The 13,007-nt window shown below is 35.5% G+C and overlaps 1 pseudogene; it reads left to right on the forward strand.

The window, feature by feature from the left end:
- On the forward strand, nt 1-2,363 carry LOC132123055 (exonuclease V-like; annotated as a pseudogene).
- The last annotated feature ends 10,644 nt before the right edge of the window (nt 2,364-13,007 follow it).

Genomic DNA, 13,007 nt, shown 5'->3' on the forward strand with positions numbered 1-13,007 from the left:
ATGGCGGTTAGCAAATCAGCTTTGGTGCATATTCCGTCACCTACTGGGATGGAGTGTGAGGCATTGATATCAGACGTAAACAGGAGAGGAAAAAAAAAACAAGTGAGGAAGACCCATATCGAATGCATTTAAAGGTGTTGAAGGGGGAGGGAAAAAAAACAAGTGAGGAAGACCCATATCGAATGCATTTAAAGGTGTTGAAGGGGGATTGACATTGTAGAGAAATGTTCGAGCATGTCGTATACCAAATAATGCAAACAATTATGTTCCTGAAACAGTTGATATAATGGTTTGAAACTTTAGTTTCGTTTTCAGATGGATGTGTTTGTTTCACAACAACTGTTCGATGAGCAACAACGCATCGGTAGGGGCTACAGTGAAAAAAAGTATTTATTTTGTTCCAGTGCATTGTAAATTTCTGTGTCTTGCATTATTTATTAAAATGTTTATGTCATATTATACCAAAAGAATATGTCTGAGTGAGGTTCAGAAAGACAGACAGAGGTATGGTTTTATCCAGATGTTTTTGAGAGGGCGTTTCTGACATAGAGGAACATCACTCTCTGGGCAGCTGCTACTTCACATTAGGTTTTAGCCATATCTTAGCCTTTACACCTCCACCTATGAATTTGCAGTGTTTCCAGATGTTTTAATGCAAACTTTCAATTTATAAATAAAAACAACTGGATGGAAACATAAATAGGCCTACTGTTACATTATGTTTAGAGGTTTTTTTATTATGCTAATGTAATTAAATTTTTATATTGTACATTCTGTTGAAAAAAATGTTTTATAAAAATACATTGAAATTGGCAATAAAAAAATACAGTCAGGTGTTGAGACATCTGATGAAACTTAAATTTAAAATGAAAATATGAAAATGTAATTTAATAATTTTTTTGCAAAGATAAAGGACAAAATATGTTTGCAGTTACATATTAACAAGGTCACAATCAGGTATACTTAAGAAAAATAAGAGTAACAGAAAAAAATCTAGCTTATATTGTTGTGTTACTTTCGTCCCAACCGATGGGGTCGAAAGTAACAATGTGCAACGTATGTTCAAAGTGAAATTATACTGAAGTCTTTCTACATTTCTACAAAATACCAACTGGTATTGATAGACCACACTTCTGAGTTACTGGCCACAGCAGAAATATATCTCTGTCTACAACATTATTTTTTAAAATGATGTTTTTCTGAAAAATTGTACTTTCGCCCCTGCTCTCACCTAAAATATTGTATAATTTTGGTCAATAGTTGTGATTGTAGTAATACTACTAATTCTGGACACAGGATGGCATTGTCGTGTTGTGTATCTTGTTTCTGTTTGTTTGTTTGTTTGTTTGTCTTATCATCTGTATATTTTTACCTGTCTGTCTTTCCACTCAAAACTTGTACATTGTTGTTAAAATTTATACACATAAACAAAGTATTTTATGTCTTTCGAAAGCCCCAGTGTCCTCTCAGTAGTGAAATTGATGGTGAACACTCAGTGAACTTTGATAGCCCCTGTGCGTCCACCTCATCAGTGCACAAGTCGGGTATTGTGTGCAGACATGGAACCCAAGTTATTCTGCTGAACTGCAGCATTTGTTATTTCTTGTGCTTTTGTCACGTGACGTTGTTCTTCTGTTCAGGAAGAATGAAGAGGCTATGGGACAAGAAACCGTAAAAACAGAAAATGTGAGGGGTTTAAAGAGAGAAAGCCTCGATGGAAACAGCTTCAGCCCAATGCAACGCTTCTCCAAGTGGCATCTGAGTGTGATCCTCCTGTGTGACCTGTCTTGGTGTGAGATGAAGACTCTTTACAGTCTTTTAAAGCCATTTGTCAAGAGAAAGGAAATGCAACGTGCTAAGCTGCAGATCGGAAAAGAAATTAATTTATCAAGAGGTGAACACTGATGTTTATAATACACATTTGAATATAGTGCAGCAAAATATCTTGTTCATGTTCAGTAATCCGATCCATAACTTTAATCTCCAGAACGGGAGATTTAGGACGTTGTCCCTGTGGATATCTGGACTATAGAGAAGATGCAGAAGCTATCAAACTTCTCAATATGTTGCACATGATACCGCTTTATGAAGCGGGTTAGTTGACAATGTTAATATAGTGTTAGGTGCTGTTTTTGTACTCCGATCAATTTTAAACATTTAATTTTCAAACATCTTGTTTCAGGAGAACGTGGGTGAGAGTTTCCTGTCTTTGGTGTGCACGAAGGTGTTTTTGTCATGGGGTCATTGATGAACTCATATATAACCAGAAGGGGGAGCGGGTCCTGATTGAGCTCAAGACACGCAAACAGAACTCCTTGCTTAGTTCTGCACAAGATAAAGTCAACTGCTTCCAGGTGAGTTGAGGTTATTTATTGCAGGTATGGCTTTTGTCCTCACTCATACAGTAGTAAATAATTGCACTGTGCTTTTGTGAAAAGCTCACTTGTTCTCATTGGACTTCATTTCCACATATACATTTGGCCATACAGTTCATTTCTGTGAACTTATTATAAAATATATTTTTTATACATTTTAAATGATGGGCTCTTAAGAATAACAAATGCAATTCACACATACAATGACCTGTATACACCTTCTCTCTAAAACCTTTTTTTATTATTTTGGGTGGGCATAAATTTATGCATGTAGCAGACTCTTTATCCAAAGCGACATACAGTGCATTCAGGCTATCAATTTTTACCTAACGTGTTCCCGGGGGAATCGAACCAAGTAAAGTAATAAAGTAAACCAAGTCTGTGGTTGTTTTTCATGTCCGCGGTTTGAAGCAACCCCAATCCCATTAACGTGATATTTAGCCCCTAAAGTGCTAATTTTACCAAGGCAACCCTGCAAAAACGTATATTTTAACCCCGGGGATACATTTTTTCCTTTATTTTTAAGCAGAGATGTGCATCAATAACTATAGCCATTATGTAAAAATAGTGTAAAAGAAGTTATTAATAGGTTAAAAGTTAAAATATGAATCCTTAACTAAATAAATGATAAAGTATTTTTTATTTTATTGTTTTTTTTTTTATAATGTCTGTCACTAACAAAATATTTGTATTTTATGATCAAATGTGTGCCATGAGATGGTGCTATTTCACTATTTCTTATTTACTGAATCGCTGAATGTTTTGGATTCGTTGAGCCATGTCTGTAACATGATAATATGATAAACAATTTGATAACTATGACATTATCAGACTGTATTTGACAGCTGCTAAAATTAAATCAGTGATGCGGTGTGCCAAAGACCGGCAATTCCATATTTTGATTAGCAGATCTCTCATAGTGATAATCTAGTGTTGATACAGAGATGCTTGTTTATTTGGTCCTGAAATTTCATCTGCACTGGCACTGACCTCAGCGCTGGCATTCTGTGTGTCGTCACCGAGTGCAGGCCTTGGAGCATGTTTCTGTTATCAATGTGACACACTGAGACTATGAATGACACATCTGGCATTTAAAAGAGGCCATACTCCCTCAGAGTGCTCACCATCTGAGCCTAAATCACACAAACAGTTTAGTCAATCGTTACATTCAATGGATGAATTTGTTCCCAGGCTGTTGGTTAAGGTGTGCAGGCACCTTTCGATAGTGATTGGCCATTTATTATAAGCTGTTTTAAACACCCTCTGGAGGCATGTTTATTTTAATAATGAATCCACTTATTCATTTCCTTCCTGCCTGCCTCATAATAAGCATGCAACTGACTGCAAATCTCAATATAGAAGAACCTGTGCTCTCATTTGATACTGATAATGATATTTCCCAGCTTTGGCCATGCTCAGGCATCGAACACCTGTGAGGCCGGAAGCAGCTGTTATTAGATTGTGTTGGTTGAGGTCTGCTCTAATCTTCTAGTTGATAGGCTAAAAGAGCCATTCCCAGTGCTGTGTTTGCTCATGTCCGCACTAAAGCACACTATCTTCCTCAACGCAGCAGCTAAAACGGTCTGGTCTGATGAAGTCACTCAGGCGCTAATGACCCCTCATTCAAAGCTCTTAAAAGCACTCCTGCTCACTCAGTCTCTAGTAAAGTGCTTCAGCCTTTGTCAACTCCTGTTACCTGGCAGGCAGAGGAGCCATGCAATACTCATGTGGCCCATTGGTTCATGCTGTGTTTGTGTTGCTCACTGATTTGAACCAAACTCAATTCCTGCCTCTCTTGATCAATAGGATGCCCAATAAAAGGGTCTCTGAATGGTGGTTGCATAAGGGTACAGACAAGAAGCTAAAAGGCTCCGTTTCTCCTTTATCTATCAAATGAGAAAAAGGGTTAAATGATGTGTCAAATTAAGTGCAAAGACATGGGGTGATTTAATTGGTGTCCATGTGAGTGTGCTGTGCATGGGAACAAATGCAGGTATAAATTTGTCAGGACTTTGGAATAATTAATTTTGCAGTGTGATATTTTACATTGATGAATGTCATTACACTGGAATGGATTACATCATTCCCTGTTGGCAAATCATTCTTCAAGGATATTACACAGAGAGTAAATCTCATGGAAACAGTACAAGATCATCTTTCAAATATTGATTTTTTTTTTCTAATATTCTTAAAACTTGAAATACTTTAAAACTAAATGGTACAATTATGTAATATTCAAAACTTCTTTCTTATTTTAATGTTAATGAAATAAGTATTTTATGCTCATCAGGGTTGCATTTATTTGATTAAATATACAGTAATAAAATTTTGTTACAATAAAATAACTGTTTTAATATATTTTAACATGTGATTTATTCTTGCGATGGAAATGAATTTTCAGCAGCCATCACTGCAGTCGTCAGTGTCACATGATACTTCAGAAATCATTCTAATATTATTTTGAATAAATATGAAACATTTCATTTTATTATTCATTCTTACCATTCTTTTTGAAAAGAGATGAAAACCGTGATACATTTTTCAGGATGTGATGAATAGAAAGAAAAAAACGTCCTTGTTTGAAATATAATATCTTTTGTAACAATGAAATCTTCTTTACTGTCCCTTTTGATCAGTTTATTGATACATTTACTGGCTAGCAGTACAAACAATTTGACTGAAATGTAAAAATACTTTTAAATAAATCAGTATAATAAACATAAATCTATTTCCATTACAGTAAGTGGCATCTTTTTTTGCATTATGATAATTAAAATATGGCAATAGGGTAATCATGAAAACATGCAAAATGTGCTGCTTCACCTGTTAACAAATTCTCAAGGATGGTTTACTGTAGTGTAAATATGGTGCATTTTCATAAGTAAACCGAAAATATTCTTGCAAAGAAATCATGCATGGCACATAGACTAAAAACTATGCAATAAATCCATTAAAAGTGTAAGCCTGTGACGCAGATCTCATTACACAGTGACAACCAGAGGTGGGTAGTAACGAGTTACATTTACTTCGTTACATTTACTTGAGTAATTTTTTGGGGTAACTAATACTTTTCGGAGTATATTTAAAGTTGGGTACTTTATACTCTTACTTGAGTAAATTTTTTGGGGAAAATCTGTACTTTTACTTCGTTACTGTGGGCGACGCTCCTCTCGTTACTTAATCTTAATGCAATAAACGTTATAAATGCTTCAGTTTATTCCAAACGCGCCGTCTACTTTTCTCTGGGCAATGAGCGATGCCCATTCGCGAATGATTCATTCTTTTGAGTCAATTCTGTTCAAAGGCTTGATCAAACCAATTGGCAAACGAGTGAATTGGTTCATGAATCAGTTTGAATGAGTCGTTCAGATCCCTGCCGCACGCGCTGAGCGTCTGAAGTGGTTCACTCAGAGTTGTAACATTTAAGAACATCAGCAGCGTTGAAAACGTGGCTGGAACTGCACTGAATTGAAAGCAAATCTGCAAAGGCTATTATTTGCTAGCGATGGAGATCCTTATTAGATGAACACCTCGTGTGCTGTCTACTGTTTAACAGGTAATAACTTGGGCTACATTCGATTACAGTACACGATACCACTGTGACATTAGTTTGTTGTAGGTGGCTTATAACAGAGGGGAGTCAAGTTGAATGCAGCTTCCAAAAGACAAAAAATAGCCGATTAAGATTTTTTAATTTTAATACAATCACACCGGTGCGAGTACGTTCAGCAAGTCATGTCATCAGCTGCTAAATTCTGATCTGTGACTGCTTGCTGGCGCTGAGCCAGATATAGATGTGTTTTTACAGCGCTGCGCATTATAACCAATCACACATGATTCTTTTGAGCTTATTAAAGCATTGTCCAATCAGAGGCGTTCCGATGAGTCATCGCTAAAATGCCGGTGCTTCCTTCACTCGCTCGCCGACTGGAGACCTCTTTCTGGCGAATTCTCTCATCAGAAACAACAAAGTGCAGATGTGTGTACAAATCTTTAATTAAGATATTGATTTCACAGTGTTAACAGTTTCAGTGATTTAATGGGAGTTTCTGAGAGTGATTGAAATCTAGACTGTCAGTGAAAATGATCTTTGATAATGTAAATGTTATTTGCTCTCTTTCTGAACAATGAAAGATTAGTAGCAATATTTATATCACATTAACTTTCAATGTTAAATTCACATTTAATATAAAGTCAGTCGTATTAAAAATATGTTATGGCATGACACCTATATCTGTTACTTAAGTAAACAGACAGGGTTTTATAATAAATTACATAAATTGGAGTAAAGGCTGATGAAATATATACATTTATACACGCACACATACATTACATACATTTTATCTATATATCTAAATAAAAATAGGCTCAGTATATATGACCCAAAGTAACTAGTAACTAACTACTTGAGTAGATTTTTTATCCGATACTCTTTTACTCTTACTCAAGTAACTATTCAAGACTAGTACTTTTACTTTTACTTGAGTAAATATTTCTAGAAGTACTTTTACGTTTACTTGAGTACAGTTTTTGGGTACTCTACCCACCTCTGGTGACAACGGTGTGCTTGCTGCAGTAATGCAAGCGAGTCAGAATTCAGCTCCACCCTGCCCAGTGTGGAAATCCCCACACAGTCAAATGATGGAGCAATTGAATCCCACAGGCCTTTTTACGAAGCTGAAGCAAAACATGAGAAAGACCTTGGACTCAACCAGCTGTCCTCAACCCTAACTTCTCTGTCATCATTAGTCAACTAACGAAATCACCACCGTCTCCAGTTCTGATGCTTTAATCCCAGGGATCAGTGCTACACTGCGCTTTAACTGGAATCTGCTGCACTCAACTCAGCATATAATATAATGGAAATATCAGTCTGCTTTTGGACTAACTCAGAGGAAGTTGAAGGAAGGGAGATAAAGCAATTAAATTCATACATTTTTTGGTGTGGCCAAATGTATACATTTTTGGTGCCAAAGGTAACTTGTGAAATGCCTAAATAACTTTTTCACTCCGCTCTGCTCTTGTGGACACCTAAGAAGAGTTTTGAATGCATTCAGGTCATTTGATACCAGTCGCTTTGTTTTTCCATAAAGCACATCTTAATTCACTCTTCTACATTTTTGGCAGAGCACAAGGCCCATTAGTTCATTACTGCCTTGAAGGTTCACGCACACCACCTTAAAACATTGCAGATCTGATTGCGTTCACATTTTGTCCTACTAGAGTAATTGTCCTCTCGTCCTGGAAAGTAAAAAAAAAGGGGAGTCTCATTTTTCATTCTGTTCCGTGGGAGGGAGTGAGAGAGAACTGCACACAGTCAGTGGGGAAGACCCTGAAGCATCCTTTAGCAAAGACACATATAACTCCAACTGAAACAAATAAAAGAACAAATGGGATCCAGGGGCTCAGATAAGATTAGGCGTTGTTCATGAGAATGTGAGTGCAGTTGTGTGGGTTTGTTTAAGGAGAAGTAGCATGTGCATATTAGTGGCACAAGTGCACTTGTGCACATGAGAGATTCATTGAATAGTTCTTAAATATGCTGGGTTAATGAAATGGCAGTTGACAGTGACCGTGCCCCACAGGAAGTGCTGTAACAGGGTTTTATCTCTGTCACGCAGCACAGAAAGAAACACTGCTCCTTATGTAGGTCACAAGTCAGTTTGATAACTTACTTTTTTTGAGGCGATAAAGTACTACTCTGAAGAATGGTCAGGAAGGGCAGATCTCTAATATGAAAGTTAATAAACAGTCACTTTCTTCTACCTAAATAAACCATGATTGCACTTGTGTAAAAATGCTGTAAAGAGAGGATGCCATCAAAATAAATTACATAGATTTTATTAATTAACTTCTATTAACTAAATTAAATCAACATTTGGTTTTACCACACAATGCACTAAAAAAAAAGCTTTTAGGTGCACTTGCGTATTGTTTTTCAAGTAGCTTTGCAGGTAAGTTTCTTGAAGAGTGTTGGCTTCTGGATTTAGTCTGTCTCAGTTTGTTCTGTTTCTTCATGTTATTCCAGACTGATGATGGTGAGATCAGATCTCGGTGTGGAGCACTGTCTGCTGTCAGACTCCTTGTACATACAAAAATGTCACTGGATTATTACAATTAATGGCAAAAATAATGTTTGGAAACGTAAACTGATATTAACTACTGACAAACTACAGCAAAACATAGAAATAACTGACTTTTTGTTGGTGAAAATACTAGTGGCCACACACCTTTTGCTTATTCATAAAGGTGAGAAGATATGAATTCATATGCTTTTTTTAGCCAGCTCATGAGTTTAGAAAAGCAGAGGACATTAGGCAATTCAAGCAGAGAACAAATTTGACAAATAATGTAGAAACCAATGTAGATGAATAAATCATGCACATTAAAAATATGTTCTCCCAGGACTTACTCATTTTACTCGAGCAGTTTCTTAGCTGAAGCACTTGAAAGGAAAGTTAAAATTATGTTAGTGAAACTGTGTAAATGAAAAATTATTTACTCACCCACTGTTGAAAGTGTTAATCTATGGAAGAATATTCTGGACTATTTTCATAAGCATAAAATGTGACGTAATCCAATCGCAATTGCAAATCTTGCATTACCATTTGTGAAAAGTAAAGTCCCTTTGCAACTCTATTTTCCATGTCTTATGTTATGAGCCTGTCATATTTATATTTTAATTACCAAGTTTGATCTTTTACTCTCTTTGCATCACACATGTAACCTGCCAAAACTCGTTATTTACAGTATATATATATATATATATATAAATCCCCAGTCAAAAATGCAGGCTTTTCAAACAACACAGATGGCTACTATTTCACAGTGAGTCAGTGTTTGTGCTTTAAATGCCAGTTTTGCTCAGAAGACTAATTTATTTCAATTAAATGATTGTAAATCTGCCTTGAAAACAAGCATTGGGAGCTGCTGTCATATTGGTTGGTATATCTATGTCTTATTGTTCATTCAGCTTGCGTCCATGTAATGTACATGTAATGTAAGACTTTAGCTGAGATTGCTGGGAAGTGACTTCATAACATGGCTCTATATGTGTTGTTATATAGTGCAATAGGTGCCGTTCCCTTCGTATTATGACAGCATGAATTACTGCCAACAGCGCTCATGCAATTACTGCCATGATCGAATGTACTGTCCTCTTGCCACATAGTGCCCCCTGAGTGGAACAAAACAAGCTATTGAGCTCTCATCTGTCAGGCACACAGGGTCCTGTAACACTAATTACACACAATGTTCTTCTTGGTTTTGATTAAAACAAAAATAAGAAAAAAAAATCACCTGGCTTGTTTTTCTCTTTGGTAGCACATGTAAAGTATCTTGTTTCTTTGACAAAGCGGCTTTTGTCTGTCACTCTGCCCCAGCATTGAGGGGTCGGGGGGTGGTGGTGGTAGTGGGGTAGAGCTTGCTATTTCCCAGAACAGGAATATACAGGCAGCTAGAAAAGCAGATGGTGTTTTGTGCTAATGAGCACTAACACAATTCACCTGTTAGTATCTGAGTGCTTGTTGGTTTGATGCAGGAGAAGATATTAGTGGCCTCGTGAGAGTTCTTTAACACCTGTGATGTCATACATGGATCCTGTTTTAAATTTAGAGTGTGCCGTGCAAAGTTTTGATATACTGTGTTGAAAATCTTAAGCGTGGCCTACTACAAATAAGCAGTGGTGTTAAAGAGTGCTGTATACACAAGGGACGTGTTCACAGGGGACATTTATAGAAATCATTCTCACTGTCACGAGAGGAGTAACGTCAGGTTTTCTGTGTGAAAGTCCAGGGAGATGGATGTTCGTTTTCTAGGTCAGCAGTTTCCTGCTTACATCACTGGGAAATACTGGACTTTGGGTGAATAGTATGTTAAATTGAGGTTGAAAAAAAGTTTTCTCTTTTTTTTTTCTTTGTGAGTCAATGTTTTTCATATTGTGTTTGAATAATCTGAAATGATTAATAAATGCAGCATACACTACACTGGGCCATTCATAAGTCTGTGGTCGGTAAAGTTTATTGAAAGATGTCTCATATAATAATGCACTTATTTGATTTTAAAAATACAGTAAAATATTAACATTGTGAAAAATTATTACTCTTTTTTTTAATTTAATGTTGATTATTTTAGTGATGGCAAAGCTACATCTTCGGCGTCAGAAGATTATTCAGAAATCCTTCTAATATGCTGACATGATGCTCAGAAACACATTTATTAATATGGCAGGTAAAAACGTTTATATCATTTTTCATGATTAATTGTTGGATAGTTCAAAAGAGCAGCATTTATTTGAAAAATAATTATTTTGTAGTGACACAAATCTTTAGTGTCATTCTTGATTAATTGAATTAATCCTTACTGACCCCAAACTTTTGAGTGCGTGTGTGTTTATGCAATATTTTATCTTAGACACAATATTGTTCTGCCAACAAATAAAGCAACAACATTATCAACTGCTGCATGTCTCAAAGCAACACACAATTAGTTGTATTTGATTCTGAACAAATCAGTTGAGTGAATGATTCAGTGATTTGTTTTAAAATAACAAAATTTGTTTTAATCGAAGAATGAATCAATGAACTGATTTTTAAAAGAAATTGTTTAAAGGATTCAGTGGCTCACTGATAAAGACTTGTCGGAAAAATAACTGATAAAGTAACTTGGCGAAAGAATCAATGAAAAAAGCCAAACACTACCAGGACTGCAGAGGATGTATTCTTAAATTTAAGTGTATTTTTGTTTTAACTTGTTTATACTTCAAACTGTAAGAAAAATGAAGAGAAAATATACCATCAGACAACATTCATTTAACACACGTGCTCATGCCTCATGTGTAATTGTTACTAGGGCATAAAAACAAGGGAAAGACTAACCGTGAGCATCCCATGGGACTGTGTTTCTTTTGGCTTGTCACCAGATAAAGCAGCATGTGCATGTGTTTCATTTACATGGGAAAGTCATGCAGAGAACAAAAGAAAAGTCACAAAAAAGTATTAAGAAATGAAACTAATCACTTCATGACAGCTTAATCTAAATTCAGTGATGAAATGACGTGAGAGGCACATGTGGCTCTGCGTCAGTTGAAGAATCACTCACAAGAGCCATATATAGTTTTTCATTCCCTTCATCTGTGCGTCACTGAACCACGAGGTTTGGAGTTGTGCTGTGGATGTGTACGTGAGTGCATGACTGCACCAAGCAAATAATGTTAGGAAAAGGAGAGTAGACCGCTCACATGTTCACAGGCACGTTTAAGGTTTTTCTGTTATTTGTGGCTGTGATTTGATCTCGGTCATTGTGTTTTGAAAAGAATGGGGAGTGGATGTGTTATTCATTCTGTGTCACACTGACTGCAGCGCGGGTTACTGAATCATCCCTTTAAGCCAACGCTTCCATGCCTTCTTTCTTTTTACTTTGATATGCAGAAGTCCCAGTGCTTGTGATATTTTCATCACTGGAATAATTCCCTATGAAGCAGAAAGAGAGATACAGTGTGAGCAGGGAGATTTTTTTGCACAGAACAGCTGACTCAAAAGAATGTACTTATACAATTCAGCTCACGTCGATGTTTTTGATCATGCATATGCATTTGCAAACTTTAACAAATGAATATCCAAACTTCTCCTTTCCATGCAACAAAAATGCGTGGTTATTATAAAGCTCCAAAAAGTATGATAAAAGTGGTTAATACTTTTTACTCCTTTCAAAGTCTTTTGAAGTCATATAATAGCTAAAATAGACAAAATGTATGTTTTTATTCACTTAAAATCACAATTTAGAACTATGTTGGAGGGGAAGAATGTAATATTTGGCCTGTTTCGCAAAACTCTCCAATATGACCCTAAAATGCTTGGAATATAATGCATCAACTACTTTTGAGCTAATTTTGTTTCATTTTATATAACTTTTTTTTTCATTTTGAAGCTTGCAATTATTCTTTTAAATTAAATAATAGCATAAAATAAAAAATAATTTAACTTTAACTTTTATTATTAATCTGAAAGCATTATCTGTGTGTGTATGTTATATAGATATTCTAAATTATCATGTAGTTTGTGTGAAAGTTAATAAATAATCATTTATCTTAAATGATCTTAATGATTTACAAATTATGGAATTTATGGATTTTTCAAAGTTGTAAGTAAAACAAAATAGTTTTATTTTTTTGGAGTGATTTTCTTTTCACCAATTTCTTTCCAGTGTACATTATTTTTTATAAAAATGTTTTTATTGCAACTAGTATATATGCACAGTTTTATTTATTTTGTAATTTTTACAAGAAAATTCTTTTGAAATTCACTATTATGAAGTATTTCGAACACAGAAATTATGCAACCTCCATTGACAAGGTTGCTAAATTAAATGATAAATTATAATAAAACTATTTTAAAAAAAAATAACTTTTTAAAAAGTATAAAGAATTTAAATAATGAATGAAAAATACAATTTCCACTTTGACTTTCATCTACAGGCCTAATGTACCCAAACCTGATAAACTCAGAAGAGGAGAGTTTTTCCATAAGCCAGCTAGACGGCAGTATTTATTTGAGGTTGTGGAGCTGAGCACACATGCACACGCACAATCAGTCACAGCTCATTTCAGCTCCCTTTATCAGTCTGCACACATTT

This window comes from Carassius carassius, chromosome 41 (assembly GCF_963082965.1).
Source record: "Carassius carassius chromosome 41, fCarCar2.1, whole genome shotgun sequence".
Lineage (NCBI taxonomy): Eukaryota > Metazoa > Chordata > Actinopteri > Cypriniformes > Cyprinidae > Carassius > Carassius carassius.